This window comes from Tyto alba, unplaced genomic scaffold, assembly GCF_018691265.1.
Source record: "Tyto alba isolate M040663 unplaced genomic scaffold, T.alba_DEE_v4.0 Super-Scaffold_15, whole genome shotgun sequence".
Lineage (NCBI taxonomy): Eukaryota > Metazoa > Chordata > Aves > Strigiformes > Tytonidae > Tyto > Tyto alba.
The window spans coordinates 7,063,817-7,087,166 of record NW_024881277.1 but is presented as its reverse complement, the minus strand read 5'-3'; the positions used below and the strand labels follow the sequence as shown (position 1 = coordinate 7,087,166).

Genomic DNA, 23,350 nt, shown 5'->3' with positions numbered 1-23,350 from the left:
AGTGGCGTAGCCTGACTGAACGCAAGGATCCGGTGGGGAGCACCGCAGAAGTCCGTACGGCATAATCGCCTGAACTGACAGGTGAGCAGTCAGGAACTAGGGGGAACCAACCATCTCAGGCTGAAGAGGCGGTGTTAGAGACTTAAGCAGCTTTTGAAAAAGCATGACTGTAAATACAAAGAATTTGATTTAAGGCTAATGCTTAAATGGATGAAAACCACTAGCCCCGATATAACTAGCACATTGGGTTTTGACTGGGATATCTGGGATCAAGCTGGGGTTAAACCATGGGACTCAGCTACTCAGAATAATGCTCTTGCTAAAGATCTGTTATCCATCTGGTGAACATCTTTGAGATACTTAAAAAGCACACAGGTTCTAAAGCCGTATCAGCGCCCACAGCACCTGCGCTGTCAACTGAGAAGAACACGAATGATGATGATCCATTAGATCCCCGTCCAGTAGAACCTGAGCAGGAGCCTGATCTTTATCCTCCAGACCAGCCTCTGGCTGCAGCAGCCACTGGCAGTTTTGATCTTAGACGTCATTGGGAAAAAATCCATAGGGAGGCTGCAGAGGCTGGAGACTCTGATATTGCAGGAGCATGAAGTGTCTCAGAACCGGGAAGAGATTTTGGGACTCGGACTGGGTAAAAATGGTATCATGAGAAGCGAGGGTGGGGGATGCCCACCACCAAGACACCGAGAATCAAGAGGACCAACGGGACACCGCTGCATCCATCAGGAGGTTTACATTCTGGGATTTTGAAACCCCTGTGCTTGCACGTGCCCCTCTTGCTTGCCAAGCTGCGGCACGGGCTGCCCAGGGAGCGTGTGGGGTCTCCCCCCTTGGAGATGCTCACCAGCCCTCTCTGCGCATGGTGAAATGGGATATTAACCAAATTTGGTATTATGCTTGCACGAGACAAGATACATTGCTTGTATTGCTCTGCCTCTATTTCCTGTTCAAAACAGGGCCCCCTTTCCTTTCCTTAAGTAAGTGTGTATCAGCAAAAGATCACCTCACAACCAGCACAAACCCGCTCTGCGGTTTAGCCCGGGTCCAGGAGGCGACAGAGACTGCGCAGGTATTCAGGATGAAAAGTTCAGCACTGAGGAAGAGGAGATACTTCCTCCCACGACCACTGCCCAGCACTTCACGACCCCTGCCCAGGACCAAAGGAACTCACTGTGCAGCCGCAAGGAGGAGGAGACCTAATTATAATAAGAAGGGAGGGTAGGCGGGGATAGGTTGTGAATATGTATAGACACCTCATGAATATGCAACACTTCGTAACATAAGCAAGGCGGGAGGGGCGGGGGGGGGGGGGCACAGGCTTGTTGTGGCGGAGCGATCCCCCATGTGCCCGGCGCTGAATAAACATACCTGCTTTACAACCCTCAGTTGTGAAGTCTTTCATCCGTAAATCAGTTTGGCGACCCAGATGGGACCTTCTCTGCTCGGCTGCCGGGACTGCTGAAGGGTGGACGTCCTAGGTGCACCCCGAGCCTTTTCTCGGAGGATCTCCACTCCCAGCTGTCCACTACAGGAGCAGACAAGGACCGCCTGGACTATGGAAAGTTATGTTTAAAAATTGTATATGAGTTGTTGGTAAGACGCGCAGGGACGCCTGGCGCACAACTTAAAACTCAAGTAAGGAACTGGATTAATTGAGGTAGTGCGCACAGGGAACGGAATTAATTAAAAGGGGTAATAAGACCTGGGGTTCATGGGAGTGTCGGAGACCACCTCAGCAAACTGGATGAGTGGTTGTTGGGGTTCATGGGAGTGTCACCGACCACCTTGGGTTTGTTGAAATTGTAGTCTTTTTTCTTCCTCTTTTGTTCTCTTCTTTCTTTTGTTCTCCTTTTGAATTCTGTTTGAAAACTTTGGAGTTTGTCTAATTAATGAACTGTATTTAGGTATTTGTATATATTGTAAAAAGCATTGATCTTTGTATAAATCGGAGACAGAGGAGTGAATCCCTTCTCCGTTAGTTTGGATTAGAACCCAGTGATTATTTGTGTGAAAGGAATGAGTGGTTGGAGCGCGGAAATAGTTTATATTTGTTAAAAACTGTATGTAACCCCCTCAGACAGCCAGCTGCACTAGATTGGGAGCAGCCAGCTGATCCTGTCCTATTTCCTTTGCGCCTCTGTTCCCAGTAATTTCTTTACAGGGAAAAACTTTTGTCAGACGTGGGTATAGTAAAATGTGTATGTTGTGGGTATAGGTGGCATTGTGCATCTAATAAGAGAAAGTCGAAGGGTTTAAAGTGTCCAGGAGAGGGCTTATAAGGACACGCAATACTCAGAAGACGAGAGGCGATAATTATTAGGTCTGTGTATTTGTATGTTTGGAATTAAAGGAGGATTGGGAGACAGTGTGAAAGTCGTTGTAAGTGGAAGGGAAGGATTTTGGAAAGGGAAACAATATTGGGATTTGTGGATGTGCCGCTCACTAATGTAGAAGTGAGGGCGTATAAGAATGAATTTAGGAAGTTATTAGAGGACCCTGTGGGGCTGTCGGAGATGGGAATCTTTTTTTCTCCTGAAGAAAGACAAATGATCAGAACGTCTGGAATGTGGATATGGGAGAGAGAAAATCAGCAGGGGATACCCGGGGAAAAGAAACTCCCTGTAACCCCTCTGCAGTGGAATCAGACTGAACAAGAGAGGAGGAGAGATATGAGTGACTCTAGGTCATTATAATAAGAGTCTGGATGAACCCCTGAGAGAAGCACAGAAAGTAGATATTAGAAAGGATGAAGAAAAGGCTAAAACTAAAGCTAAAATTATGATAACTGCACAAGAAGCTGTTAGAAATAAACACAGGGAATCTCAGAAGGGAAATCACAAATTTGAAACAAGCAAGGGAATGAAAGGGAAGGTGGAACCAAGAGGTACCACTGGCTAGGGAAATCACAAGGGGATGTTTTTATTGTGGGAAGGGGGGGGGGGGGGCATTGTAAACAAGAATGCCACCCGAAAATATGGGACCTGTTGGTGTTTGAAGTAACCCAACAGGATGAGGGTGGTAATCACTAGGGGTGTCAGGGGCTCTACCTCCTGGGGGGGTATACCAACAGAAGAGCCCTTGATAAATTTGAAATTAAGACCGCAGGAGGAAGATTATGTAAAAGAAACAACTTGGGCTGTAGGGGCTAAAGGTGAAGGGGTTTTCAGTCCCAGTTATAAAGAATGGGTTAATACAAGGGGAATATCAATATGCTGTTAATGATCTGTTGTTAATGCCAGGGGTAGGATGTAATTTGCTAGGTAGGGATTTACAAGTGCAATAAGGAATAGATGTGGTGCTGGATGAAGGAAAACTAGTGGTTAAATTACTAGAATTATGGGAGGAGAATCGGGGAGGATATTCAGGAATGAGAGCATCACTGTTTGGATTTTATAAATTATCAAACGAAAATAAGAGAAGATCTGTTAGATGAACCTTTGCCCTATAGAGAAAAACTATTTATTGATGGGTCCTCTCGATGCCTAGAAGGGAAAAGAATATTGGGTTATGCAATTGTCGAGGGGCAGAAGATGGAAGTGTTTGAAAAGGGGAAATTACCTGCTGGGTGGCCAGCACAAGCCTGTGAACTCTATGCCCTAAAACAGACATTGGTATATTTGAGAGATAAGGAAGGGACAGTGTACACAGACTCGAAGTATGCATTTGGAGTGGTCCACACATTTGGAAAAATATGGGAAGGAAGAGGGCTTATAAATACAAAAGGGAAGGAGCTAGTACACGAGCGGCTGATCAGAGAAGTTTTAGAATCCCTGAAGCTCCCTACAGAAATTGCAGTTGTGCATGCGAAAGGACATCAGAGGGGAGCATCGATGGAAATAAGGGGGAATAATTTAGCAGATTAAGTAGCCAGAGAAGCAGCTACAGAATTATCATCAGTAGTTTTACTGGTAATAACAACGGGGGATTATGAGAATTTAGCCCCAAATTTCACAGAACAAGAGAAGGTTATACTTAAAAATAAGGGGGGGGGGAAAGATCCAGAAGGAAAATGGACTTTACCAGATGGAAGGTAGATGTTAAATAAAACATGATCATGAGAAATTCTGTCATTAATACATCAGAAAATACATTGGGGAACGCAATCACTTTGTGATCATTTTCTTAGACAATATGGGTGTATAGGAATATATACGGAGGCTAAACAACTAGTTGATCGATGTCTGATTTGTCAAAAAGTGAACAAAAAGGTAATGAGAAAAAGGTGGCTGGGGAACAGGAGCTAGCAGTACAAAGCCTCCAGGTAGACTTAACAGAGCTACCTCGAATACAAGGGTGGAAGTATTTGTTGGTATTAGTGGCTCACTTAACTCACAGGGTGGAAGCAATCCCCCACACCAAGGGCAATGGCAACCATGTGTTATAAATTGAGACCACAATGGATCATAATCCAATTATAATTTTATTAATTATAGCAAGTAGAATATGAGCAAAGACAGCGCTGGACGGCAGGGGAGTCTGCGCTCCGCCAACTGCCGTACTGATCAGTTCAAACAGTTCCTTTTTATACATTTTTACATTCGTGGTTGTCTTTGATCAGTACCCCTTCTGCTTGCACAAGCGGTATCTATCTGGTTTGTGTAAGCAATTGCGGTTATCTTGTCTCACAGGTTATCTTGTCTCACACAAGCGGTGTCTGGCAGCTATTTGCATAAGCAGTTTTTCTGTCTTTTGCCGCCTAACCTTTACATTGAGCTTAACATAAATTTCAATAAACAATACCCTTAGTTCATAGTTTCTTACAATCCCCCCTTTTTCTTTTATCCTATTATTGTTTATTAGATGCTACTTTCATTTTCGTCACTGCAAACAAACCTTTTTCCACAATTCCAACATTTATCATAACACTCTCAAGATAATACCTTACAATTACAATCATAGTTTTCACGTGGCATAACGCATTCACAACAATCTTTTCCACCAGGAAGCTCCTAATAGATCATCCCACCATTCTGAGTCTAACATTGAGGGTGTTTTCAGAGCACCATAGGTAAAACAGCTCTTATTCTATCTGCTATGTGCAGTTGTCGCCTTAATGTTTTTGCCGTGTGTTATTTATTCCTTGCTTTGTTCAGTTAATCCAACAAGTTGTGACCAACATGCAATTTGCTACTACTGTTTCACCTGTTGGTGTTAAGCAAATTCGAGCTGTGTGCCGAACTGCACAGTCAACCGTACTATCAGACACTCTGTAAACAATAATCAACAATTTATTAGCAAACAAGAACCTGAAATAATTAACTGTATAACAATCCAGCAAAGTCCCACGCGACACAATCAGAAAGAGAAAAAGTAAGAACCAAAGATATCAGCACTGTCCTTTGGATGTTGTCCTTCGATGTCTTGTTACCCTTACTCACGGGGCGATAGCGATAGAAAGACAGAAAGAGTCCAAGAACAACAGTCCAGTCACACGCCGCGCGGTAACTCCTCTGATCAACAACATTTTCTTCTTTGAACTATAAGTCTGTTTCCATCACCTCATCAAGGTTTCGAGGGCGTCTTAGTTGTCTTCGTGATCTTGGAGGATTGGGGGGAGGAGGTGATCTTCTCCAACACCAGCCACGAGACATTCCCTCGCATACCGCGATGGCAACGACAGTCACCACCAATATAATGAAAAATCCCAACAGCAGGCCGGCGCACACGGGATCGTCCCCTACTCCCATCTTCCCAAGATTGCAATCCAGCGGGATCAGTAAGATTAGTGGGATAGTCCAGCCCCAGGCTAGCGGCTTGACCGAGGAAGGTCCAAGTGCGCAATGAGCGGAAGTTTCTCTTCCACCCAGAATGCCTGTGCTGCCTAGATCTGGGCGGGCCTGGCAGTTGTTTTTGCCATCCGGGTATAGCCGAACTTTCGAGACCCTCCAGCAACACATGCGCTTTGGACTGGGGGCGTGGAAATCCATTTTCCTGCTGCGTATGTGGACCCTGACTCCTGATCCCTACAGACCAGGCAGGTTCGCCACTCGCGCTCTCACTCTTGTACCTCCGATACCGCGAAAACAATGGAGCGTGCTTATGCATGGGCAGCAATTTATTGTGCAGCCTTGATGTTGGTAGCCCTCACTTTGTTTGCCTTTTTACTACATATCTTTTGCCCTTGTAAATGTTCCTCTTTCAAGTACCCATGTAGTTGTATCTGCTTATGTAAACCACCATCTCCTTTGGTTAACCATGTTGAAAATTCTGTTATAGGTCTTTTCGGCGGTTTTGGTACTGGCTGTTTTACTTCTGTCACATCTTTTACTTGGATTCTCTTCTTCCCACTAAAATATCTCCATCCACCCTTCTGTCTTTGGGAAAACAAAGCCACTCTGATGTTGGACATAACAGTAAAGCACTTGCTGCACAAATTTGCCACTATTAAAGCAAACCATACCAGGATGATTAGCAGAGGTCCGGTATAACATATACTCCCACCTCTCATGCCTATGGGGTTGCAGCCCACAGCTGAGAAAAAGGTCTTCTTGGTGGCGAGCACAGAGGTTAACCCGGTCTTGCCCTCTACTGTTTAACAAATCCGTGTGTTAAGAGTTAGTCAATTCAAGTGCAGCTCCTTTGTAGCCACTTCCTTTGTTTCTAAGCAAAGCAAAATTTTGGCACTTCCTGATAGTGTCCTCCCATCAACTCTCAGGGACATCACAAATTCTGGGGACTAACCTCTTTTTCCCCGTAAATCAAGGTTACAGTTCATGCCCCTTCCCTATACAGTTATAAGACAATTTTCTCCATCTGCAAGAAATACCACATCCGGTAACACATCACACATTCACACAAAACCCACGCTTCATGACATCCATACATACACTCGAGACAAGGTATTACCCAATTAGGTTGATTTTCTAGCAATGCCTAATTGACTCCAAAATGCTCATAATCTCACATGTCTGTCAGTTAATGCTCGGTAAACGCCAGCTTTTCCCTGACAGTTTTTTTTGTTTGGTTTTGTCTGTTTTTTTGTTTTTGTTTCCTTATACAGCAAGTAAGTAAATGAATAAGTAAATTTTCACAGTGTTACCTCTGAACCCAGTCAAAAACCCAGTCAAACCACTGGTTAAGAGTCATTCAATCCCCTCCTGATGAATTTACTTAGTCCTTTGAGGGTGACTTGTAGTTGGTCAGTTGATGGTACCACAGTCCACTCCTGAGGCTTTTCCACCGGTCCTTTTCCTCGGGAGGCAGGAGTCCACCCCTTTTCTTTTGTTCGGATCGCTGTCTCGGTGGTCAGCAGCACCTGAAATGGACCTTCCCACTCGGGAGTTAATGATTAATCTTTCCACACTTTTATCAATACCCAATCACCTGGTTTTACATTGTGGATATTAAAAGCCAATGGTGGTATTTGAGGCAGAAGTCCTTTCTTTCTTAGTTTCATTAAAGTGTTACCAATTCTTATTACATACTTTCTTACATACTGATCTCCTACTTCAGGGATGACAATATCCCTGTCATTACTCATACATGGTAATCCAAACATCATTTCATAGGGAGAAATTCCCAGGTCTGTTCGTGGCTGAGTATTGATCCTTAATAAGGCCAACGGCAGGCATTTAATCCAAGACATCTGAGTCTCAATCATTAACTTAGTCAAGGTTTGTTTTGAAGTTTGATTCATTCTTTCTCCTCTTCCAGAACTCCGAGGATGCCATGGGGTGTGCCATGCCCATTCGATCCCTAAGGCTTCAGATAGCTGTTGTATAATTTTTAAAATTAAATGTGTTCCTCCGCCCAAGTCTATTCTTTCTATTAATCCATATCTGGGGATAATGTTTTCCAGTAACACCTTGGATACCATTCTTGCCATTGCCCTCGGTGTGGGGGATTGCTTCCACCCAATGAGTTAAGTGAGCCACTAATACCAACAAATACTTTCACCCTTGTATTTGAGGTAGCTCTGTTAAGTCTACCTGGAGGCTTTGTATGGCTAGCTCCTGTTCCCCAGCCACCTTTTTTTTTTTTTTTTTTTTTTTTTCCTGTTACCTTTTTGTTCACTTTTTAACAAATTAAACATCGATCAACTAGTTGTTTAGCTACCGTATATATTCCTATACACCCATATTGTCTAAGAAAATGATCACAAAGTGATTGCGTTCCCCAATGTATTTTCTAATGTATTAATGACAGAATTTCTCATGATCTTGTTTTATTTAACATCTGCCTTCCATCTGCTAAAGTCCATTTTCCTTCTGAATCTTTTCCCCCCTTATTTTTAAGTATATCCTTTTCTTGTTCTGTGAAATTTGGGGCTAAATTCTCATAATCCCCTGGTATTATTACCAATAAAACTACCAATGATGATTCTGTAGCTGCTTCTCTGGCTACTTAATCTGCTAAATTATTCCCCCTTATTTCCATTGATGCTCCCCTCTGATGTCCTTTCACATGCACAATTGCAATTTCTGTGGGGAGCTTCAGGGCTTCTAAAACTTCTCTGATCAGCCGCTCGTGTACTAGCTCCTTCCCTTTTGTATTTATAAGCCCTCTTTCTTCCCATATTTTTCCAAATGTGTGGACCACTCCAAATGCATACTTTGAGTCTGTGTACACTGTCCCTTCCTTATCTCTCAAATATACCAATGTCTGTTTTAGGGCATAGAGTTCACAGGCTTGTGCTGACCACCCAGCAGGTAATTTCCCCTTTTCAAACACTTCCATCTTCTGCCTCTCGATAATTACATAACCCAATATTTTTCCTTCTAGGCATCGAGAGGACCCATCAATAAATAGTTTTTCTCTATAGGGCAAAGGTTTATTTAACAGATCTTCTCTTATTTTCATTTGATAATTTATAAAATCCAAACAGTGATGCTCTCATTCCTAAATATCCTCCCCGATTCTCCTCCCATAATTCTAGTAATTTAACCACTAGTTTTCCTTCACCCAGCACCACACCTATTCCTAATTGCACTTGTAAATCTCTACCTAGCAAATTACATCCTACCCCTGGCATTAACAACAAATCATTAACAGCATATTGATCTTCCCCTTGTATTAACACATTCTTTATAACTGGGACCGAAAACCCCTTCACCTTTAGCCCCTACAGCCCAAGTTGTATCTTTTACATAATCTTCCTCCTGGGGTCTTAATTTCAAATTTATCAAGGGCTCTTCTGTTGGTATATCCCCCAGGAGGTAGAGTCCCTGACACCCCTAGTGATTACCACCCTCATCCTGTTGGGTTACTTCAAACACCAACAGGTCCCGTATTCTCTGGGGGCATTCTTGTTTATAATGCCCCCCCTTCCCACAATGAAAACATTCCCTTGTGATTTCCCTAGCCAGTGGTGCCTCTTGGTTCCACCTTCCCTTTCATTCCCTTGCCTGTTTCAAATTTGTGATTTACCTGTCTGAGATTCCTTGTGTTTGTTTCTAACAGCTTCTTGTGCAGTTATCATAGTTTTAGCTTTAGTTTTAGCCTCTTCTTCATCCTTCCTAATATCTACTTTCTGTGCTTCTCTCAGGAGTTCCTCCAGACTCTTATTATAATGACCTAGAGTCACTCATATCTCTCCTCCGCTCTTGTTCATTCTGATTCCACTGCAGAGGGGTTACAGGGAGTTTCCTTTCCCCAGGTATCCCCTGCTGATTTTCTCTCTCCCATATCCACATTCCAACCGTTCTGATCATCTGTCTTTCTTCAGGAGAGAAAAAAATTCCCGTAATCGACTGCATCTCCTCCCATGTATATATATACTGGGTCCCAAAAATTGATCAGTCTTCTCTGACAGCCCCACAGGGTCCTCTAATAACCTCCTAAATTCATTCTTATACGCTCTCACTTCTACATTAGTGAGCGGCACATCCACAAATCCCATCCCCCCTTGAATTCCTGCCGCTGGGACTTCCCCGCAAGGGATTAACCCTAGCCGCCCCGTGCTCCCTTAAACGATTTCCCTTAAATCATGTACGAGCCGGTATTTCCCATTTGGTTTCTTTACAGGCAGAATGGGGGTGTTAAAGGGTGACATACAAGGCTCTAAGATTCCTTGTGCTAATAATCGATCAATTTCTGGTTTTAATCCTCTCCGTCCGTCTAGGGAAATGGGATATTGCTTTACCCTCACAGGTATGTGGGGTTCAGAAACTTGGATTTTAATCGGTGGGATTTCCAGTCTACTAATTGTGTCCGGAGAGTACCAGACATCGGGGTTAATTTGTTTTTGCTCATCCACGGTCAAAGGATAAGTAGACACTGTTAGCTCTTGATTTTTCACTTTAATTTCTAATTGTAATTCAACAATTAAATCTCGTCCTAGCAGATTAAATTCTGCTTCAGGGACGAGCAAGAGTTCACCCATTCCAAATTTATTTTCAGTTTCGAATACCACATTTTTGATTTTGTTTACTTTAAATGGTTCTCCTTTTGCCCCAATTACTTGTACTTTTTCCGGGGAAATTTTACATCCCTCAGGTATTTGTTTAATAGTCGATTTTTCAGCCCCAGTGTCTACTAAAAAGGTGAACTCTTGTTTATGGGGACCTATTTTTAATTTTATCAAGGGCTCATGATGACTCCGGTCCCCTAAGATATAGAGCCCCTGGCTCTCCTATTCCGTTTTCAATATTTCCTCATCCCTGATCCTTTCTCTGCAATTCTTCTTTATATGTCCCTTCTTTCCACAGTAAAAACAACATCTCTGTTCCTTCTTTACTACTACGTTCCCTTGTTTCGTTCCAGCAGATCTGTGTTCACCAGTTCGTCCTTTACGATCCTCTCTGACCGCTGCTACCATCATTTTTACTTGTCGCTTGCTGCTCTCTTCCTCTCGCCTTACATAGACTTTCTGAGCTTCTCTCAATAATTCATCCAACCCTCTATTCTGCCAGTCTTCTAACTTTTCAATCTTCTTTCTGATATCTTCCCATGATTTTGCCACAAACTGAGTTTTGAGGAGTGCTTGCCCTAAAGGGTCATCTGGATTTACCCCAGAATACAGCTGAAGGGCTTTCCTCAGTCGTTTCAGCCACTCAGTAGGGCTCTCATCTTTCTTTTGCATTTCATTAAATGCTTTATTAATATTCTGGCCACAGGGTACTGCTTCTCTAATTCCCTGAATTACTATAGTTCTCAGGTCCTGCATATGAGTTCTATGCACCGGATCCTGATTATCCCAATTAGGTCTTTGGAGTGGCCATTTAATATCCGCTTGAGGTCCCTGGGCATGTTGAGCATCCCACAGTCTCATTCCTGCTCGTCTAATCATATCTCTTTCCTCGGTAGTAAATAATTGACCAAGGATAGATTGCATCTCATCCCAGGTATAAAGGTTTGGTCCCAAAAATTGATTTAATCTTTCTGCCACTCCGAGTGGGTCCTCAATTAAGTTTCCCATCTCGGTTCTTTTAAAATCTCGTAGGTCAGCCGAGTTTAGGGTACGGAAATATATCCGATCACGGGTTGAGGTCCCCCCATGGGTATTTCCCTTAGGGGGTACATCTGAGCTGCCCCTTTTTGGCTTCTAGTTACACGTCTAGGAGGAGGGGGAGACTCTTGTTCCGACTCCGGTGGGGGAGTGGGCGCTCTGGGGACCTCTGGAGGGGCTGTGGGAGCAGGAGGGGAAATGTAAGGAGGGGGGGTTAGAAGGGTTTCGTCTAACTCTTCCTTCTTTTTCTTTTGTTTAGTTTTTATTTCATTCAGCAGGTAAAGTCTAGCTCCCGGTCTTTTTAGCCACACTTCCGCATACTGACTTTCTTCTGGGTTAAGGGGTTTTTTATTATTAACCCAGAGATTTAATTGTTGCCTTTATCCAATCTTCTTCTGACCCGCAGACTGGCCAAAAGACATTTTTAGAAATCTTCTTCCCTCCCCATATCTTAGTACAATATTCTATCATTTTCTGCTTATCTTTCCCTAGTGTTCCAGGGAAATATCTCCAATTGTCTAAGACATATGCCAGAGGGGTATTCTTAGGTACAGTGGGTACCCTTCCCATGGGAGTCGAAGGCTTGCTGCCCTTCGCCCCCATCTTCTGGATTATCCACAAACACACACTCACTTGCTCCCCTTGTTCCTGGCCCAGTCCCTCGCGGGAAATGGGAAACGCAGTACTTAAGGGTCCGCACTCGCTTGGTTCAGTATATCGAACCTCTCATTCGCTATAATCCAGGAAACCCAATCCCGCCCGAACGGTAAACCCGCGAACAAATTCGCAATATACTTACGCGTCCTGCGTCTTCGTCCGGACTCCCGTGCACAGAATTTTTATGGGATTTTACCGGTTTCTCCTTTGCTCATTATTCTAGAATTTAGGTTCGTCGGTAAGGATGGGGTGGGCTATCAGTCGCGGGGCCGCGGATTGTCGCGGGGCGCCTCCCCGGAGGACAGAAGCCCACCGTTCCTTATCCGAGTCACGGCACCAAAATTGTTATAAATTGAGACCACAATGGATCATAATCCAATTATAATTTTATTAATTATAGCAAGTAGAATATGAGCAAAGACAGCGCTGGACGGCAGGGGAGTCTGCGCTCCGCCAACTGCCGTACTGATCAGTTCAAACAGTTCCTTTTTATACATTTTTACATTCGTGGTTGTCTTTGATCAGTACCCCTTCTGCTTGCACAAGCGGTATCTATCTGGTTTGTGTAAGCAATTGCGGTTATCTTGTCTCACAGGTTATCTTGTCTCACACAAGCGGTGTCTGGCAGCTATTTGCATAAGCAGTTTTTCTGTCTTTTGCCGCCTAACCTTTACATTGAGCTTAACATAAATTTCAATAAACAATACCCTTAGTTCATAGTTTCTTACACATGGTATCCAAGGTGTTATTGGAAAACATTATCCCAGATATGGATTAATAGAAAGAACAGACTTGGACAGAGTAACACATTTCATTTCAAAAATTATGCAACAACTACCTGAAGCCTTACGGATCGCCTGGCCGTGGCACCCCCGGCGGCACCCTCGGAGCTCTGGGAGAGTTCTGCCCTGTGTGCCGGCAGGGGGAGAGCGCAGGGCGAGCTGCCTCCCGGGGCATGCCGGGAGCTGTAGTCTGCCGGCACTGGACGGCGGGCGCCATGCTGTGCTTGCCCCAGGGCATGCCGGGAGCTGTAGTCTGCCGGCACTGGACGGCGGGCGCCATGCTGTGCTTGCCCCAGGGCATGCCGGGAGCTGCAGTCTGCCGGCACTGGACGGCGGGCGCCATGCTGTGCTTGCCCCAGGGCATGCCGGGAGCTGTAGTCTGCCGGCACTGGACGGCGGGCGCCATGCTGTGCTTGCCCCAGGGCATGCCGGGAGCTGTAGTCTGCCGGCACTGGGCGGCGGGCGCCATGCTGTGCCTGCCCCAGGGCATGCCGGGAGCTGTAGTTTTCGCGGGCCCGGCCGCCGGACAGCTGCGCTGCTCTCTGTGGTGCGTGGCCCGGCGCAGCCCTCTCTACCGCCGCGGCCCCCGCAGCGCGGCTCGAGGTGCAGTTTCGGTGCCGGTTTTGGGTGTTTTCCTGCGGGCTCCCGGCTGCTCCCCGAAAATGCGGTCCTGCAGCCCCGGGGCCGCGCAGGCGCGGTGGGGGCGCCCTCTGCAGCGATCGCGGCTCCCTCCGCGGTTACCGGCACCGTGACGCGGCGGTGCTTGCGGAGCGGCGCCGCCTCGCCCGTCGCTTCCTCCCGGTCAGGAGCCGCCGCCGCCGCCGCCCCCCCCCCGTGCGCGGTGCCGCCGGGCGCTCTGCGCGCCGATCGCGGTCCTGCAGCCCGGCGGTCGCGCGCCGGCTCTGGCCCCTCCGGCGCAGGCGCGGTGCGCGGGAGAGAGAGGGGCGGGGCGGGGCGGGGCGGGGCGGGGCGGGGCGGGGCGGGCGGGGCGGGGCGGGGCGGGTGGCGGTGAGGGGAGCGAGCCCCTTGGGCGGGGGGGGGGTGTCTCCTGGGGGCGGGGGGGCGGGAAGCGGCAAATTGGGCTGTTAGCGGGAACATTTTTGTTTCACTTTTGATGATAGTGCTAGATGAGTAGTTCTTTTTTTTCTTTTATGCTCTTTGAATTGTTTTTTTGCCAGTTTCTTTTATGATATATTAAAATTGCTAAGTGTTTCTAAAAGCTGTGGGACTTTCAGATAATTATTTTCTGGTGGCTTTATCTGTGCAGGGCTTTTTTTACTTTATTCTTTTTTTCTTGTGTCAACTTTTCTGTTCTTCTGGTGGATGTGCATACTGTTTTCAGCTCCACTGGATTTCAGAAAAGGGAGGGAGCAGGGGAAAGCCAATGCATGATGTAGTGTAGACGTTTGCCCCAGCTCTTTGTGACTTTCTTTACCGATGTGTCTTCCTTCACCTTCCTTCCTCCCGTGTACTACTTTTCTAGGATACTGCTTTGATATGTCTCAATGTTTTTTGAGAAACAATGATGACCAGCATAAACTAAAGATCTTGGCACTCTTGGCTTGCCCAAAGGCTTTCTTATACTCTGAATTGCAATGGCATAGCTATCGTAAAGAACAAACATTGCAGAAGTTGCTAGTGGGACTGTGAACAGTAAATGGGACAGACCCGTGACACTAGCAGTGTGCTGCAGCTGGATTAGGCTTCATACCTCGCCAGCACTGAAGGAACCAGGCCTGTGTGAACTCAAACCGTGAAAGGAGATGTCCAGATACAATTTCCAAGCGGGTACAAAATGCTGATCACATACATACACTCTGAAACACTGTAAATATTATCCGACAAGGAAATTGTGACAAATTCACATTTCTACTGACTCACACTGCTACTGTAATGCTTTAATAACAGAAGACCACAGCGCCCACAGTTTCCTTCCCACTGGAAATGGAATAGACTGCAGCATATGCTTTCACTGATAGAAATTAAAAGTATTCTGACATTAATTATTAACATTTAAATCACATTTTAAATATTAAATGCAAGAGAAGTCATGTTATTTCCCTGGGAAAGCTAACTGCTTTCAGGGTCTAATGACAGTGAAATGAGCCTTCAGTGCTGCCAGCCTTTCCGGCTTCTTGCCCTCCCAGGGCCGCAGAGGCCCTCAGTAGATGGTGAGGTGTCCTGCCTGCAGTGGCACTGAATGTGTTTGAGCCATTCAAACATGTTCATGTCACCTAAAACATTCTACCGGTGGTGATTAGGCAACGGATACAAAATGTTCTCCTTTTTCAGAAAGTCGGTATTCAAGATACTCCTGTGGGATATGTCAGTATTTTTTGGTGAGTGTGCTCTCGCACCGTGTGTTCTGTGGGTCTGCGTGTGCCTTTCATCACACAAGTGAAAAGGCTGCTGAGTAAAGGGCTGCAGGGTGGGGAACATCGACAGGATGTGGTTTACACAGCTTTTTGTTGAATTGTTTTGCTTAGTTTCAATTTTTTTTTAGCAGTGAAACGAGAACACAAGCTGAACCCATAGCGTTTCTTTCAAGATAACTAGAATTCAGTAATTCAGTTACTGTGGAGGAACGCCTAGTGATTCCTTGTACAATTAAAAGTCATTAGACTAAACATCTGGCATTTTAGTGCACCAAAATCAGAGGCCTTAGGTGAACAGGATTTCAGATACTAGAGAATCTGCCAACCAGGATAGACCTGCCCAGTCAAACCTCCTACGTACTGTAGATGGAGATAAAGTCCCCATAGGGCACATTAAAATTATGCTGGGGGAGACAGTCTGGGTTATTCCTGCCTCTGGTAAAGGTAAACTCATGCGTGGGATTATTTTTGCCCAAGGACCCGGGTGCAGTTGGTGGGTAATGCAGAAGGACGGGGAATTCAAATGTGTGCCTCAAGGGGATTTGGTTTTGGGTAAAAATAGCTGATGAATTGAACTGTATGATGTTAATTGCTAAATAACCCTGTTATTGAAGATGGTCATCACTACGGTTGGTACATATTATACTAACGACATCAGATTAAGAATCACCCAGGTTAATGAGAAATGAACTTTGATAGATTCAGGACTGAATTGGTGCCCAGCAACTTCCTTGAGATCAACATCTTCAGCCCGCAATCTGTGAGCATGGACCACACCAGATACAGCTGCTAGGAGCTCCAGATGTAGCAGAGGCTACGTGCCCTCCTCCCTGCTGTGCCCAAGACCACCCGCTCCACCCACCGAACCAACAGCACATCACCCCGCCTGACTTAAAAGACTGTCATGACAGTGGACCCCAAACTTATGGACTATATGAACTCACTATACATGTTAGAGGGATGGCCTAGAGCCTAAGGGAATGATATCTGTGTGTATACCTCAAAAACCAGGAAATGGGATGGTGATTCCTTAGAACGTACTGGGAAACATGGAACCTGAGCATAACATAAATGGGTTGGAATAAGGGGTGGATACTGTCCTGGTTTTGGCTGGGATAGAGTTCATTTTCCTTCTTAGCAGCTGGAGTAGTGCTGTGCTTTGGATTCAGTAATGGGTGTGGTAGGAGAAGAATCTTGCTAATACACTGATGTTTTCAGTTGTTGCTGAGAGCTCTAAGACTCTCCAACTCCCCATGTCCTGCCTGTGCGTGGGTGCACAAGAAGCTGGGAGGGAGCAGAGCAAGAGCACTGGACACAAATTAGCCAGTGAAATAATCCCCATCATGTAATGTCGTGCTCGGTGTATAGAGGAGGGGTGGTCGGGAAGGGAGGGCTCTCGCTTCTGGGATTGCAGTTTTGGGATCTTCACTTCTCTGGGATCACTGGCTGGGAATGGGCTGGGCATCAGTGGGCAGGTGGTGAGCAATCACATTGTGCATTACCCCTTTGTATTTTACTGAAAAAAAAAAAAAAAATTACACTGTTTTTATCTCAACCTACGAGTCTCTTTAGCTTTACCCTGCCATTTCTCTCCCTCACCCCCGAGGGAGGGGAGGGTGAGTGAGCAGCTGTGTGGTGCTTGGCTGCCAGCCAGGTTTAAACTACATCAATCACTATCTCAAAAATCATTATTGGATTAATTAAAATACGCCCACTCACAACTTGAAAAGCAGTCAGAAAAAAGGAGAAAAAATAATAATCTTGGTTCTGCAGTTACCATAAGGCAGTATATTTAGACATCTGTAAGGTTCCAGTTTCCAACAATGCTGGCTGCCTTTTGATTTTTTGAGATAAGTACTGTTAGCAGTAAAATCAAATGTTTCTATTGGAGTTGTGTTCAGGGCAAGCATTCAGTATTCAAGTAGTTTGTATTTACCGTAACAAGACATTCACTCATTCATTCATTTAGGTAAGGGCTTTGCTATTCTCTATATATTATGAACTGCCTTGGCTTTCTTTCCAGTTTTATAAAGGACTCTTGTGAGAGGTTTCAGTGATAGCAGATACCACAGCCTGCAAGGGAGCCGTTCCTTGTGTTGCCCTCACTGCAGATGAAAGCCCTTCGTAACAGAGAAGGACAGAAGCAGGTAAAGTGCGGAGCCGTGGACGAACGACACGCTGAGACGGGTTCAATGTGGGTGATAGAGCATCAATCTACATGTGTGTGTTTATTGGTCAGGGTACATATATTTATACAGACAACACTATTATGCCTACTAGTCACTAGCTGATTGGCTTAAGCTCTAAAGGTTGTATTCGCACGGTCCACCTACTTGCAGTCAGCAAACAGCACAAGCTGCTCATAACACTAAGTTTCTCATGCCACTATTTCTAATTCCTCTTGACTTGTTTTCGATACACAACAGTACCGTAACAAAATGTTTCTCAGACCACCATTACCATAACACTGGGTTTCTCAGACCATCGTTACCATAACACTAGGTTTCTCAGACCACTATTTCTAATTCCTCTTAACCTGTTTTCGACACACCACGGTACACAAGGCCGAAGCGTCCTTGACATTCCTCATGTATCGGCAGCTGCGGGCAAACCCTAGTGAGGCCCAGCATCAGCGAGGCAGCATCAGCCCTTAGAACAGGCTCTGATCGTACAACTGCTCGGGGGGCTCAGGACCCTTGTCTCTGAGCCATTCTCCAACAATTCCCCCTTTTTCTTTTTGTACGAGCAGAGCCTGCCCCAACGTATGTTCAAAGATTTTCTTAATACATGACAAGGCACAACTTAAGCATGCAGGCTTACAATCTATTGACTAAAGGCACTTATCACGCACCCAGAAGTGCTGTGATAGGTCTGCATCTTTAGCACGCGTGAACAAACTAAATCTACTGTGCGGTTAGTGTATCCAGGCATTCAAACAGGGAGGAAGCACTAGATTGACTTCCTCCTTCTTGCCCTTCCAGGTGACCTCAAGGGCAGGATTACCACGGGGCAGTTTTCTGCTCAGAGACCCAGCCTGGATTGTCCAAACCCTGTAGGATCAGTGCATGACCCTGATCCCCCCGCAAAAAAAATTCCTACCAGGTTTTCCCCCTTTTTCTTTTTTGGACAATCCAGACTCCTTTTAACGTTTGAATCATAGCATTCATAAAGCATTTCCACACAGACCCCAATACCATCATGACAATCATAATGACAATCAGCATTACCAGTCCATACATCAACAAAGCTTTCAGACAGCCAGTAATTTCCAAATTTTGTAGATTTATAACCATTCTGTCAGTCCATTTTTCAAATTCCCAAGTTTTGTAACCATTCTGTCAGTCCATGTTCCAATCTTATGCAGTCTTATGTAGCAAGAAAACCACCCTTACAGTTTTAAAAGTGTCAGCAATTGTAACAACAGAGTATGCAATACAGAATTTAATACAGGTTTCAGCATGCTATGTTCTAAACATTGCACTGAACTCACAACATACAATGAATCTGATACTACATGAACAAGTTCTTGATACCAGTGTTGATGTTGAAACACCCAGATGGCAGTTCAGAGTTCTAAAGTTCGTAAGGACTCTCCAGACCCCCCGAGGAGAATCTTGTGGTGTTGTGTTCCCGGGTGTCCCCCATCCGTTGTCACTACCGGGCAGGCCAACGCCCCAGCAGCATGCCAGTCCCCTTCTAACAAGGCACCCCGAATCACCCCACTCCATCGGGGCTGAGCTAAAAGCGGAGCTGGTTCTGGTGAGGGTGACGGGAGTGGGTGTGGGGGGGCTGCCGGCAGCGCTTCCTCTTCTTGTCATTGTAAATGCAGAGTTCTGCTCTGTAGCTCAACTTCTGTAATTTTCTGTCAAGCTCTCGGACTCTGTCCCTGTCCCTTACCGGTGTGTGACCCTGGTGCTTTAATTCGGACACAGCCGCCATTTTTCTCTCCGACTCAGACGCTGACGCGCCGTCAGGGGCGGAACCATCCGAAGGGGGGGGGGGGGCAGAGGTTCGGGCGGCAGCCGCTCCCCCCTGTCCCCCCGCGCCGCCTGATTTCTCTGCCGCTTCTTGCGCGGAGGAGCAAACAGGAACACTTGGTGCCGTGCCCTTAATAGAGCGGAGCTGCTGATTAACCCCGAAGAAGGTGGCTGATCGGGACGGGCGGTTGGTTTCGGCAGGGACCGGCGGGGATGGTACAGCGCTGACAGCCGCCATGGCAGCAGCAGCTACTTTCTGTTCTGCTGGCATCTCCCTCAGGGCTTTTACGGGCGTTCGCCAGACCAGCCCTTGCTGTCGTGCTTCACTGCCTTTATTGCCTCCAGTGATGGTCTCGTCCCACAATAAATCACCTACTTCGCGCCCCTCCTGTTGGCTAAATTTTAGCGAGGGGCCATCGTCCCTCTGCCCCTCCGCCTCTGAGTTGGGGGGGGGGGGGGGGGCATGGCTGTAAGGGCACTGGGGGGGGCTGGCCTCCGGACTGCCCCTACTTGTGTTAACTGAAACCGGCACTGCTGTGGATGGTGCAGGAATACGATCACTGTCAAAGAGCATAGGTCCGGATGCATCACTTTCTGGGGTAACGGTGTAACTTTCCCGCCCAACTTTGTTGTTGCCACAGCTGCAAGGTTCTTTTCGAGCTGATACTGCTTAATAGTATTCACCACGTCCCGCCACGGTTTCATCATTTTCCTTGCAGCTTTATCCTCGTCGATTACCATATCCCATAAAACATCGCCTAATTGTCTCCACTCCTCAACATCAACACGAGAAGTAGGATCTTGAAAACATCCTTTGACCCATCCTAATGTTACTAAACCCACGAGTGATTTTATACAATCCACTCCCCGCTTTTCTAAAAAGCGCTGTAATAAATCCAGGGCTACCTCCTGTTCCATATCATCAACCTGGTGCTCCTTGGTTAAGGCACCTCCGGTCCTGTGTTCCCTGGATAAGGTACAGTACTGTTACTGCCGACCCACCCCTGATTAAGGCACCAGCGGCCCTGTGCTCCCTGCTTAAGGCACTAAAAATACTCCCGCCGGCCTGTGCTCCCTGTTTAAGGCACTAAAAATACTCCCGCCGGCTTGTGCTCCCTGTTTAAGGCACTAAAAAATACTCCTGCCAGCTTGTGCTCCCTGTTTAAGGCACTAAAAATACTCCCGCCGGCTTGTGCTCCCTGTTTAAGGCACTAAAAATACTCCCGCCAGCATGTGCTCCCTGTTTAAGGCACTAAAAATACTCCCGCCGGCTTGTGCTCCCTGTTTAAGTCACTAAAAAATACTCCTGCCAGCTTGTGCTCCCTGTTTAAGGCACTAAAAATACTCCTGCCAGCTTGTGCTCCCTGTTTAAGGCACTAAAAATACTCCCGCCGGCTTGTGCTCCCTGTTTAAGGCACTAAAAATACTCCCGCCGGCATGTGCTCCCTGTTTAAGGCACTAAAATACTCCCGCCGGCTTGTGCTCCCTGTTTAAGGCACTAAAAAATACTCCCGCCAGCTTGTGCTCCCTGTTTAAGGCACTAAAAATACTCCCGCCGGCTTGTGCTCCCTGTTTAAGGCACTAAAAAACACTCCCGCCGGCCTGTGCTCCCTGTTTAAGGCACTAAAAATACTCCCGCCAGCTTGTGCTCCCTGTTTAAGGCACTAAAAAATACTCCCGCCGGCCTGTGCTCCCTGTTTAAGGCACTAAAAATACTCCCGCCGGCTTGTGCTCCCTGTTTAAGGCACTAAAAAATTACCCCCTTTGATATGCTGCTGATGCTCCATGATTAAGGCACCAGGTGCAGCTCTTGCCAGCAGCCCTTGCGGAGAGCGACCCTCTATCTCGGTTCAGCTCCTCGGAACGACCTGTCGGAGGCCCACTGTCCGATCGTTCTTGATTCGGCTAGGCGCTGCTGTCTCTGATGTTTCCCTGCGTTTGTTTCTGCCGCCGCTGTGTGCAGCGCCTTTCCGCGTCAGCTTCCGGCGCCCCTCTGCGTCAGTCCTGGCGCCTCCCCACTTCCACTTCCGGGGCCACCCTGCGCTCGCCTCCAGCGCCCCCTCGCGTCCGCCCCCGGGGCCGCTCAGCGTTCGCCTGTAGCGTGCCTTCACGTCCACCCCCGGGGCTGCCGCAGTCGGCTCCTTACCACGTCAGCTCCGGCGCCTTTCTGCTTCCGTTCGCGGGGCCACTCACTTCTGGTCTCGGGGCCGCTCCGCCTCCGCTCTGTGGGGCCGCTCCAGCCGGCTTCTCTCCGCGTACTCTCCCTGGGCTGCTGGGGCCGGTGCCTCTCCGTCTCAGCTCGTGGACCCTGGACGCTGCTGTATTTGGTGTTTCTCCGGGTCCGTTCTCGAATTCCTCGGTCGTTGCTGTTTCTCCGGGTCCACCGCTCCGTCCGTGTTATTCTTCTATGCAGGTTCCTGTTTGGGCGCCATCTTGTGGAGCCGCGGACGAACGACACGCCAAGACAGGTTCAGTGTGAAAGATAGAGCATCAATTCAACTTTATTTCCGGGTGTATATATTTATACAGACAATGCTAATTATTATGCCTACTAGTCACTAGCTGATTGGCTTAAGCTCTAAAGGTCGTATTCGCACGGTCCACCTACTTACGGTTAGCTTACAGCACAAGCTTCTCATAACACTAAGTTTCTCAGGCCACTATTTCTAATTCCTCTTGACTTGTTTTTGATACACAACAGTACCATAACACAATGTTTCTCAGACCACTGTTACCGTAACACTAGGTTTCTCAGACCACTATTTTGAATTCCCCTTAACCTGTTTTCGACACACCACGGTACACAGGGCTGAAGCGTCCTTGACATTCCTCCTGTATCAGCAGCTGCGAGCAGCTGCAGGCAAACCCTAGTGAGGCCCAGCATCAGCAGCTAGAGCAGGCTCTGATCATACAATTGCTCGGTGGGCTCAGGACCCTTGTCTCTGAACCATTCTCCAACACGTCTCCTTCTATCAATTGTGCAGTGCTGGGGGTTTTGATGAGAGAAGCCAAACCCTGCCCTACAGTCCCCAGTATCCTCTAGCTTCATCTTGGCTCGACAGAATATGATCTTTCCTGGTGAGGGAGACTCTCCAGTCCTACTCTGTTTCAGTTTGTCAGGGGCCCTGAGAGTATTTTTCCTGTATTTTGGCCAAACCCGAAAATCCCAGTTCGCTATCCTGAAAGGAGCCCGGATCTATCCTCTCATCAAACACCTGCCTGTTTTCTTGCAATTCATACTGGAAGATTTTCTCTCAGTCTAGTGAATTTGGCAAAATTGCATGAAGCCTCTGAGGAGTGTTATGTTCAGCAGTGAGATGACTTTTCAAGTTTCTTATCTGCTCTTGCAAGCACTCAATTGTCTCTTTCTCTGCTTGCTTTTCCTTTCCAGCCGCAATTAACGCAGCCCCTAGAACAGCACAGATGGTTGCTTTTCCTTTCCCCAACCCCAGTTTTCACTCCTTTGCCAAAAGCGTGATCCTGTCCACCAATGCTTGCCAATTCTTTTGGGCCCAAGGCATGCCAAGAGGAGAGGACAGGGATTTATAGCCCTTCAATTTCTCAAGAAGGGGCTTCTCTGCTATTGTTGGATGCCCAAATCGATCCCTATAACAACTGTTACACAATACAAAAGGGTTACTCTAAAGTATTCAGCCACGTGTGTGGTTACGGACCCAGTGTGGATCTTTCCAAGAAGATCCACTGTCCTCTCTCCTGTCAGGCACTTCCTTAAAGAAGGGGCCATGCTAAGGGCCCTGATCCCTTCTGGTTGGATCAGTATCACAAGGGCATCCTGTCCGTGACGACAATTTAGAAATGCTGCAGCCCAAAAGAAGCTGTTCAAAACAGCCTCCCTCCCCTTGGGACCTACGACCAAGTTTGAGATACCCTCATGCTGAATTGAGGTGAAACACCACCAGCCAACCCGTTTAACAATTTATTAATACAAAAGACATGGCAAGTGGTGAGATACAAATACTCAATGGCAACTTCTTAACTAGATAAACAAGTCCCATGCTTACTTGGAGCTAGTTACAATTTGTTAAAGAAAGGAGAAGAGAGAAAGAGAGAGAGACAGAGACAACTTGTCTGTTAGGTTTCCCTTCCCTCCCTTAATACAATGCTTAAGGAACCGTCCTGGATCTTTGTGGCCAG

General features: G+C 46.7%; 1 long non-coding RNA gene across 1 annotated transcript; it reads left to right on the top strand.

Moving 5' to 3' along the window:
• Nucleotides 1-13,499: 13,499 nt before the first annotated feature.
• Nucleotides 13,500-16,022, top strand: LOC122153154. The gene is made up of 3 exons (XR_006164989.1): nt 13,500-13,644; nt 15,136-15,168; nt 15,918-16,022. It is a non-coding gene; the product is annotated as an uncharacterized LOC122153154 (long non-coding RNA).
• Nucleotides 16,023-23,350: the final 7,328 nt, after the last annotated feature.